Genomic DNA, 10302 nt, shown 5'->3' with positions numbered 1-10302 from the left:
GCTGTACCTTCTTTTTGCTAACCTACCCTAGGCTGGAGAATGAATTCTTCCTATACCTAGATAGGGCTAGCCCTGAACAGAATCCCCACCCCTGGGAGTGCCGGCGGGAGCTTCGCCTCCTCCTACACTCCCCATCAGGACCCTCACCCCTCCTCCCTCTGTCCCTTTGTGTTGGCCCAGCCATCACACACCTCTCTGCCGTCCTACAACTCCACCGAGTGCCGGCGGGTTGTGTGTTCGGCTCGGTCCTTTCGTTGGTTAGTCCGAACTGCTACGCTTCCCGCATATAGTCGAACTATAGGATGACATACGACAGGTCGGTCTGCCGGCAAAAGACCTCACTATCTTAGAGTGTTCTTCGGTCCTCCCTTGGGCCGCCACCTGCAACTCTAGCCGGCTGCCGGCTCTGTTGCGGCTGGATGAAAGGTGGCCACCCTCTCCCTTTCATTTGAACACTCCTTCCGGAGGAAGATGGGGTATGGGTGTTCAGTACTGCCCTTCCCTTTCTCTCCTCCTATACTATCTCTCTCTCTTTCCAGTGCCGGTCCACTGCCGCCTCCACTCTGCCGGCGTCAGCCGTCAGTGTCTTCTGGTATCCTCTCTGTCTCATTGATTGATGTCAGTGTTGGAATACCTTCTCCGGTCGCTTGCCGGCTGCCGGGGGCCACCGACTTGCCGGCGATCTGCCATCACATAAAGGTGTCACCCTTTCTCTGCCACATAGACTGATGGCTTGGAAGGGTCTCCCCCTTGATGGAGATTTGTCGGCGCCACGCGCGCTTTTGGTATGCCGTCACGACGCTGGCACCATCTAATCAGTTTTTTGGGCCAGTAGATATTCCCAGAGAATTAAACTAAAGGTTTCACAGAATTCTAACTTCTGGCGCGAGTACCCATAAGGTTTCCCTTTAGGATATCGTATACTAACAGGGGACGTATGCTTGCTTGACACGCCACATAGCTATCTGGACCCCACATAGCGTTTACGCTTCGAGGGGGTAGAGTGGCAATTATGTGAGGAGCCGTTCCAAAAACTCTCCTCCTACGTTACTGTTACGGTACCTAGCGATGTAAACAAACGGCCGCCATATTGGCCGACGTCGCATCCGTCCGCGCCAAATCCATTCCACTTCTGTAGCGCATCCTAGGAGTTGTGTTTTCCCAGTTTTCGCTTATTTTCTGCATCATGTCGCAATCTTCGGCCTTGCCTTCTGGAAAGTTGAGTTCCATATTCTTGTATTGTTTAAATAAACTCCAGCCGTAAAGTAACGATTACTTTTCCTTAAATCTTATGTTTTTTGGCGGAGCTGTACCTTCACCGGAGGCGTCATATTGAGACGCTGTTGCTCGCCTAGCATGCTTTATTTAGTTAGCCAGAGCAGCGTTCCCGGTCCCTTAACTAATTATTATATTAGTTAGTCTTCATTGCTCAGAATTAGTTATATTATGCTGTTAGTATTCGCCTTCGGCGATCATGTTAGCCGAACCCTAAGCTAGCCTGCTGGCCTAGCCCCTAGGCAAGATGCCTAAGTGTTCATGTTTACTTTTTGCATGATATGATAGTGTTCCTAGTGTTATGAGTGAAATGAAGATTCAGGCATTAGACATACAAGATTCAGTGATTGCATACATGATTTTTCGCCTTCGAGGAAGTACAGTATATAGGGGTTTCGATATTGGTAGTCATCTCCCTGGCACCTAACCTATGCTAGGGCTCTTATGTGCTTCCTTATTCCCCCCCAAGGTTACCTATCTAGGTATTCTCCTCCCTCTGAGGTAGCCTAGGCTACACCCTAGCCTCCCTATCCTCGATACTGTTGTATAGGTTAGGCTAGGACCCTTCTGCCCCTTCTCCTGGCCATAGATGTGCGCTTTGAGTTTGGGACAGACCCTCAGAGTATCAGTCGTTCGCCTCCATCCCTCCTTTAGGGGAATGTACTCCCCTTCTGGTCCTTTGGATAACGAAGGGGGAGGGCCTGCCCCCTAGTCCACACTTGGTTGGGTTACGACCCCTTCTCACTGTAGCCTAGCGACTTGTCCTTCCCATGCCTTACCTAGCCTGGGAGACTGGTTCTCCTAGCCTAGGTTAGGCAGCCATGGGAATTCTGCTTCATTATAGTTCAGGACAGGACACTAGTGCTGTACCAATCTGGGCTATCCTACCCTAGGCTGGAGAATGTACTCTTCCGGCCTAACATACCCCTTCTATGGGGTATGCAGTAGGGGACTTCGGCCCCTCCTGCACCCCCTTCCTCTTGGGACCCTCTCCCCCTCCCCACTCTATCCATTTGTGTTGGCCTGCCGTCACACCCCTGTCCGCCGGCCTACATTCCCGCCGTGTGCCGGCGACCTGTAGGTCCGGCTCGGTCCCCTCGTCGGCTAGTCCGTTCTGCTACGCTTCCCTCTTATAGTCGATTTATGGGGTTGCCATTGCTGGTCGGTCTGCCGGCGGAGGACCTCCTCCTCTTGAGTGTTCCTCGGCCCTCCCTTGGGCCGCCACCGGCAACCTAGCCCCGCCGGCAACATAGCCGCCGGATAAAAGGCCTCACCCCTCCTTTCAGTTGAACTCTCCTTCCAGAGGTGAAAGGGTTTGGGTACTGATTTACCCTTTTCCCCCCTTCCCCTCATAATTTTTCTCTCTCTCTGTCAGTGCTGATCCACTGCCGCTCCTTCTCTCCCGGCGCCTGCCAGCGGTAACTCCGACTTCCTACCTGTCTCATTGAATGCAGACAGTGTCGGTATATCACTGCCGTCTTGCCGCCGAGGGGGGGAGGGCCGCCGGCTCGCCGGCGCCCATCCACTACCAGTACCATTGTCATGTCAGTATCCTGTTGGTATACCGCTGCCGGTTGCCTGCCGGCTGTCGGAACCGCCGGCATGCCGGAGATCTGCCACCACCTTTTAGCGTCACCCTTTCTCTTTACCACTTAGACTGCTGGCTTAGAAGGGTTCCTTCCTGATGGAGATCCGCCGGCACCGGTCGGGCCCCCGGCATGCCGCCGAGCTGCCGGCGACACTCAGTTACATTATAGTGGACAGTCACTTCTTACTCCTACCGGCCTGGTGCCGGCAGGGATTATTGTGCAGCTATGGATAATAGCCAGTACTCTTATGGTATTGTGATACCCTAAACTGAAAACTATTGTGTATAGTTGTACGGTAAATAATTTTCCAGCATATTCTGTGCATCCATGTGCAGTCTTTTGTCGGGACCTATCCTATAGAAGAGGGTTTCGCATACCCCTCCTTCTCAATTAAATGAATGAACTCAGTTTTTCCCTCCCATCATTCCTAATTCTCTGTAGGAAGACTAACCTTGGCTCATCCCCCCACGGGTGTTCCTCTTCCTCCCAGGACATACTCATCCCTCTGGAATTAGTTACATTGAGAGGTCACGGCAATGGACTGGGCGGGATACACGAGTATGTGTCTTCCCTACCTTCCTTTCTAGCTTAACTATCCTAAGCTTATACATGGAATCTTATATTATAAATAATTAAACTTAGTTCTAATCTAAGATTAAATTAAGTCACTTTCGTATTGACTTTCAAGTACTCATAGCCTTTCTTTTACAGGAGGAGTATGTGAAGTGTGAGAGCGCCTTCTGCAGTGTTCGTCGCCCGGACTTTTATGGTCACCGGGCATGCCGATCCCACGCCGGCTGTTCCACCTTGAAAGGGGACCTTCGCTATTGGGACCCGCAGGTCTGCACCGTGTGCAAGAAACTACTGGATGAGGCGTTTGACAACCCTCCGTCTACGGAGGTTAGGGACAAGGCCCGAGAGACCCTGCGCAAGTGGGTGCGTGGGTTTCAAAAGAACGCCACGGGGCCCTATCTCCCAAGTGAGAGGATGAGAGCAATGCTCTTCCCCAAAGCATCTGCGGATGCCATCATTCCCAAGGACGAGATCCAGTGCGTCCAACTAACGGTCGAGCCGAATGTCACGGCCGCCATTCATCAGTGCCACCTCGACGAGGTGGAGAGGATGTCGGAGGTCTCCGACGACACCGAGACGACCCTCATGGAAGGGGGTCAGGAGGAAGAAGAGGACCTTGTGGAGTCCCCGGATTCTGAGGGCGAGATTGCCTGTACACCCTCTGTGGCTTCCGTTGCGACTTCGGAGCCAATTCCTTCCCCATCGGCCACCCCAGTACCTGCCCCAGCAAGTTCCCAGGATACCCTCCAGGTCTTGATGGCATTCCTGGATGAAAAGCTCCGCCAGGGGCAGGCGGACATCAAGAAGGAGATACTGGGCTTGAAAAAGGCGCCCAAGGAGATTTCCGTCAAGGATCTCCTCGAGTGCTCGGTGACGAACCCCTGGTGGCATGCGAAATATATGCCTATCACCACTGGAAGCATCGTGATTAACGCTAAGCTAGGTGCCGTTCCCCCTGAAGAGGTGGAATTCTACCCTAGCTTTGAGGCCTATCCAGACTGCTTCGTCCGTCTGAAGTCTGAGCCATCCTCCAAGGAGGAGACCGAGCAGAAGGAGGTAATCGTGCTAGAGCACTCCAAGGCTCAGGCTCTGCTGGCCAACTGCCTCAAGAGCAGGGGCTACACCAATTTAAAGGTGCCAGCCTCAAGCAAGAAACACCCGTCATTTCTTGCTTCCCCCACCATGGTCTTCCCCTTTGCTGAAAAGGCCTTGGCCGCTGTGTTAAAGGCGGTGGAGGAGAACAAACCCTGCCCTATATTGGAGGAATGTAGACCTCTCTCCCTCGCTCTACCCCCGGACGGTAAGAGCTGGAAGGACATCCAGCTAATTATCTCTGTTGGGAAACTGGAACCTGACGTCGCCGGACGTCAGTTCAACGAGGACCTTCCCAAGCTTACGGATTACCTCCTCCGTCGGGAATTGGACACCAAAGAGAGGCTGGCTCCCTCTCTGTCTCTTCAGGTGGTCCTTGAGACAATGTCCTCCAATACTCGGGTCCCCACCGACTACATGGTCCTCGCAAAAACCCACCTCACCACCTTGTTGAAGGATGTATATAGCCTCATCAAGGCTAGGAGGTCATGTAGAGAGTTCGTGTTTGCGGACGCCACCGTTAGACACGAACCCCGGAAACTGATCTCCTCGAACCTCTGGGGCAAATATCTCTTTCCCGTGGATCTGGTGAAAGAGATTGTGGACAGAGCCTCCACTGAGAATAGGAACCTTCCCAATCACCAGTTTTCACCCCAGCCTACGAAAGGCAGACCACTACCTTTCGCCCCAAGGGTAGAGGCTCCGGCAGAGACTCCTCTCGACGTCCTTCCAGAGGGAGAGGAGGAAGAGGAGCAGGCGGCTGAGGTGGTAAGCCCTCAGGAAACCAGAAGCAATGAATTGCTTCCGGTGGGGGGAAGACTCCGCCACTTTCAGGATCGCTGGACCTTCGATCCTTGGGCCCACAGCATCGTCAAGAAAGGACTGGGCTGGAGCTGGATATCACCTCCACCAGTCCCTCATCATTTCTTCCAACGATCAACCCCCATTCTGGAAGAAAGTGTTCGAGAACTCTTGAACAAGAAGGTGATCAAGAGGGTAAAGTCCATCAGGTTCCAGGGAAGACTATTCTGCGTTCCCGAGAAAGACTCAGACAAACTCAGAGTCATTCTGGACTTATCCCCTCTCAACAAGTTCATTGTGAACAACAAGTTCAAGATACTGACCCTTCAACATATAAGAGCCCTACTGCCTCACAAGGCTTACACGGTCTCCATAGACCTGGTGGATGCCTACTGGCACGTTCCAATGAATCAACAAGTTACCTCCTACATAGAATTCAGGCTTCAAAGAAGACAATACGCCTTCAGGGCCATGCCCTTCGGCCTCAACGTGGCCTTAAGAATCTTCACGAAGCTCGCAGACACGATCGTCCAACAGCTACGTCTTCAAGACGTCCAGGTGATGGCTTACCTGGACGATTGGCTGATCTGGGCGACATCGCCAGAAGAATGCTTGAGTGCCTGCAAAAAAGTGACCCAGTTCCTGGAACATCTGGGTTTCAAAATCAACACCAAAAAGTCTCGACTGTCTCCAGCTCAGAAGTTTCAGTGGCTAGGAATCCACTGGGATCTTCAGTCACACCGTCTTTCCCTCCCTCTGAAGAAAATGAAGGAAATAGCGGGATCTGTCAAGAGACTCCCAAAATCCAAATGGATCTCAAGACGACAACAGGAACGAGTACTCGGCTCCCTGAAGTTCGCCTCAGTGACAGACCCAGTGCTAACAGCACAACTAAAGGATGCATTGGGATTCTGGAGACGAAACGCATCCATCGCTCGAAGAGATCTCAAGAGACCCCTACCAACCAGGCTTCATTCACTCTTAAAACCCTGGTCGGAGACAAAGAACTTAAGAAGATCCGTTCCTCTCCAACCACCACCCCCGTCGATCACCATCCACGCGAATGCCTCACTGGAAGGGTGGGGAGGGGGGTCACTCCCACCAACGACAGGCTCAAGGAACATGGTCTCCCCTATTCAAGAAGTTTCACATCAACATGTTGGAGGCCATGGCGGTTCTTCTCACCTTGAAGAAATTGTCCCCTCATCCCTCGATCCACATCCGCCTCACCCTGGACAGCGCTGTGGTGGTCATATGTCTCAACCGTCAGGGCTCACGATCGCCCCATCTCAACCGGATGTTATTACCCATCTTCCGCCTTGCGGACAGGAAAAGATGGCACCTCTCGGCACTTCACTTACAAGGATTCCGCAACGTGACGGCGGACGATCTATCACGGACAAGCCCGATAGAGTCGGAATGGTCCCTAGACGCAAGATCATTCTCCTTCATCTCCCATCAGGTCCCGGAACTGTAAATCGACCTCTTCGCGACGAGTGACAACAACCAACTTCCTCTTTATGTGGTCCCATACGAGGACCCCAAGGCGGAAGCGGTGGACGCCATGTCCATGGACTGGAATAGGTGGACCAAGATTTACCTGTTCCCTCCAACCAACCTTCTGCTAAAAGTCCTCACCAAGCTGAGAACCTTCAAGGGAATGGCAGCCCTAGTGGCTCCCAAATGGCTGAGGAGCAATTGGTTCCCTCTCATCCTGGAACTGAAGCCCAAGCTAATCCCCCTGCCGGACCCAGTTCTCTCCCAGCAGGTCCAGAAGTCGACTGTCTTTGCTTCATTAAGGAAAACCCGAGACCTTCATCTCATGATTTTCTCTCACTAGCTGTGAAGAAAAGATTTGGAATATCGAATAAGTGCTTAGACTTCCTAGAGGAATACAAAACAAAGTCTACCAGAAGGCAATACAAGTCTTCCTGGAAGAAGTGGGTGTTCTTTGTCAAGGAAAAGAATCATTCGGAAATCTCTATGGATTTTTGTATGTCCTTCTTCATTCACCTTCATGGACAAGACCTCACAGCCAACACGATTTCCACTTGTAAATCAGCCTTGACAAGACCATTACTCTATGCCTACCAGGTTGATCTGTCCAATGAAATATTTAACAAAATTCCAAAAGCATGTGCTAGACTCCGTCCTGCACCTCCACTGAGACCTATCTCCTGGTCTCTCGACAAGGTGCTTCATTTTGCCTCTAGCCTGGACAATGAATCTTGCCCTCTGAAAGACCTGACCCAAAAAGTGATTTTCCTTTTCGCTCTTGCTTCGGGAGTGAGGGTCAGCGAAATAGTGGCCTTATCTAGATAGGAGGGCCAGATACAGTTCGCCGAGACAGGGGAACTTACCCTCTTCCCTAACCCAACGTTTATGACAAAGAATGAGCTCCCAACCAAGAGGTGGGGCCCTTGGAGAATCTGCCCTCTGAAGGAAGATGTCTCTCTATGCCCAGTAGAGAGTCTTAAGGTCTATCTTCATAGAACTTCAGACTTTGGCGGAGGACAACTCTTTAAAGGCGAAACGTCGGGAAGTGATTTGTCACTCAAACAATTACGGGCGAAGATCACCTATTTTATTCGCAGAGTGGATACTGACAGTACACCCGCTGGTCATGATCCTAGAAAAGTCGCCTCTTCCCTTAAATTTTTCCAAAGTATGGATTTTGAGATTGATTGATTGATTGATTTAAAGTTTTCAGGCATCCTGACATCTGAGGTCATTGACGCCGGGATTTTGAGAGCCTCTGATCCTTCACAGTCTGGAAATCCTCGAAAGTGTTCTTCAAACACTATGCGAAGTAGGTGCAAGAACTCAAGCGTTTTGTGGTAGCTGCAGGTAGTGTACTAAAACCTGCTGCTTAACACTGCGAAGGACAGTGAGTTATTCGGGACACTAACTCAACGGGTGCCCGTGTTGACCCTTGTGCGATACATAGTGTTTTAAGTGCCACTCAGTGTCACTAGAGACTGTTCCTCCTTAAGGTGAAATGACATAGACTTGTACACGTGTGCCACATGTTCATTGGACATGAAGTGTATTTCAGATTTCAAAGACTATCCAGTTCCATCGGAACTTACGTGTGTTGTGGCAAGATCTTCTTTTCAGATTTCACACCTTCGTCTTCGACAATCTCCAGTCTATGTCTGTATCCAAATATCTTTATATTAAATAAGTTGTTATCTTATTTCATTTTATTGCAAAATTCTTCCAAATAAATTGAAATTTCGCCATCAAATGCGTCTTATTTCGCCCTACTATAACCAAATATACTACTGTTTTAGTGTTTTAATTATACTAATTTTATCATCATTATGATTCATCTTATTATACTGCTCCTGGTGGAGATACTCACCTAAGAAATGTGATATTTTTGTTCTTACAAAAAGTACTTATTTCTCAGGACATGTCAAGTCCCTCGTCCAAGGCTGAGTCTTCTTCCCCAGGTGACTTCAAAATCTTCCTACGTCCAATTAGGACTTCCCTGCCAGGGGGGCAGGAAGCCATGTAATAGCTTATGCCATTGGGAGGGACATGTAACGGAGATGTCACGGTCTCTATGGTCATTAGACCAAAGGAATATTGTTTGGAAGTCAAAGGGACTATTGAATTGGGGAAAAAATTCACGATACACTAATTCTCTGGTACACTTCCATCAGCACGTCATGGCTTGAGCCCAAAAAACGGATTTTGAGCAAAGCGTAAAATCTATTTTTGGGTGAGATAGCCATGACGTCCTGATGGACTTGCCCGAAACTCTCTATTCTGACCTGTCAAGCCCCTCCCTTTCTTATTGTATCATGGAGGCTGGCGGATACGCTGGGCGGAATGGATTTGGAGCGGACGGATGCGACGTCGGCCAATATGGCGGCGGTTTGTTTACATCGCTAGGTACCATAACAGTAGCGTAGGAGGGGAGTGTTTGGAACGGCTCCTCCCATAATTGCCATTCTACCCCCTCGAAGCGTAAACGCTATGTGAGGTGCAGATAGCTATGTGGCGTGTCAAGCATACGTCCCCTGTTAGTATACGATATCCTAAAGGGAAACCTTATGGGTACTCGTGCCAGAAGTTAGAATTCTGTGAAACCTTTAGTTTAATTCTCTGGGAATATCTACTGTAGTCAAATATACCCTAGGAAGCTGCTGAAGGAACCTTCCATCAGGACGTCATGGCTATCTCACCCAAAAATAGATTTTTCGCTTCGCTCAAAATCCGTTCTATGTAGTGGACAGTCACTCCTTCCCCCTGCCGGCCAGTGCCAGCAGTGATTATTGTACAGCTATGGACGATAGCCAGTACATCTATGGTATGATATACACTCTAGACTAAAAACTATTGTGTATAGTTGTGCAGTAAATATTTTCCAGCATACTCTGTGCATCCATGCGCAGTCTCTTGCCGGGACCTAACCTGAATAGGGAGGATTAGATCTCTCCCTCCTTTTCTTATATACTGAATGAATTCAGTTCTCCCTCTCTCACTGTATCTAATTCCTCAGAGGAAGTCTAAGCTTTGCTCATCCAATGTGGATGTTTCTTCCTCCTATCAGGGCTCAGCCCTTAGAATTAGTTGTGGTGTGGGGTCACGGCAATTGACTGGGCGGGTTACACAAGTATGTGTCTTTCCTGCCTCCTTTCTAGTTTACCTATCCTAAGCATACACGTGAAAAGGAATCTTATATTATAAGTTTTAACACTTTAATACTAATCTAAGATTACTGTAAGTCATGACTGTTATTGACTTCCAAAGACTCATTTGCCTCTTTCTTTTACAGGAGGAGTACCTATGGTGTGAGAGCGCCTTCTGCAGCGTTCGTTGCCTCGGCTTCTACGGCCACCTGGCGTGTCGAACCCTCGCCAGCTGTTCGATCTCCAAAGGGACCCTTCGTTATTGGGACCCGCAGGTCTGCACTGTATGCAAGAACCTGCTCGATGAGGCGTTCGACAGCCCTCAGTCAGTG

Source organism: Palaemon carinicauda, chromosome 2 (assembly GCF_036898095.1).
Source record: "Palaemon carinicauda isolate YSFRI2023 chromosome 2, ASM3689809v2, whole genome shotgun sequence".
NCBI classification, from domain to species: domain Eukaryota; kingdom Metazoa; phylum Arthropoda; class Malacostraca; order Decapoda; family Palaemonidae; genus Palaemon; species Palaemon carinicauda.
Note: the sequence above shows the minus strand (reverse complement) of the source record.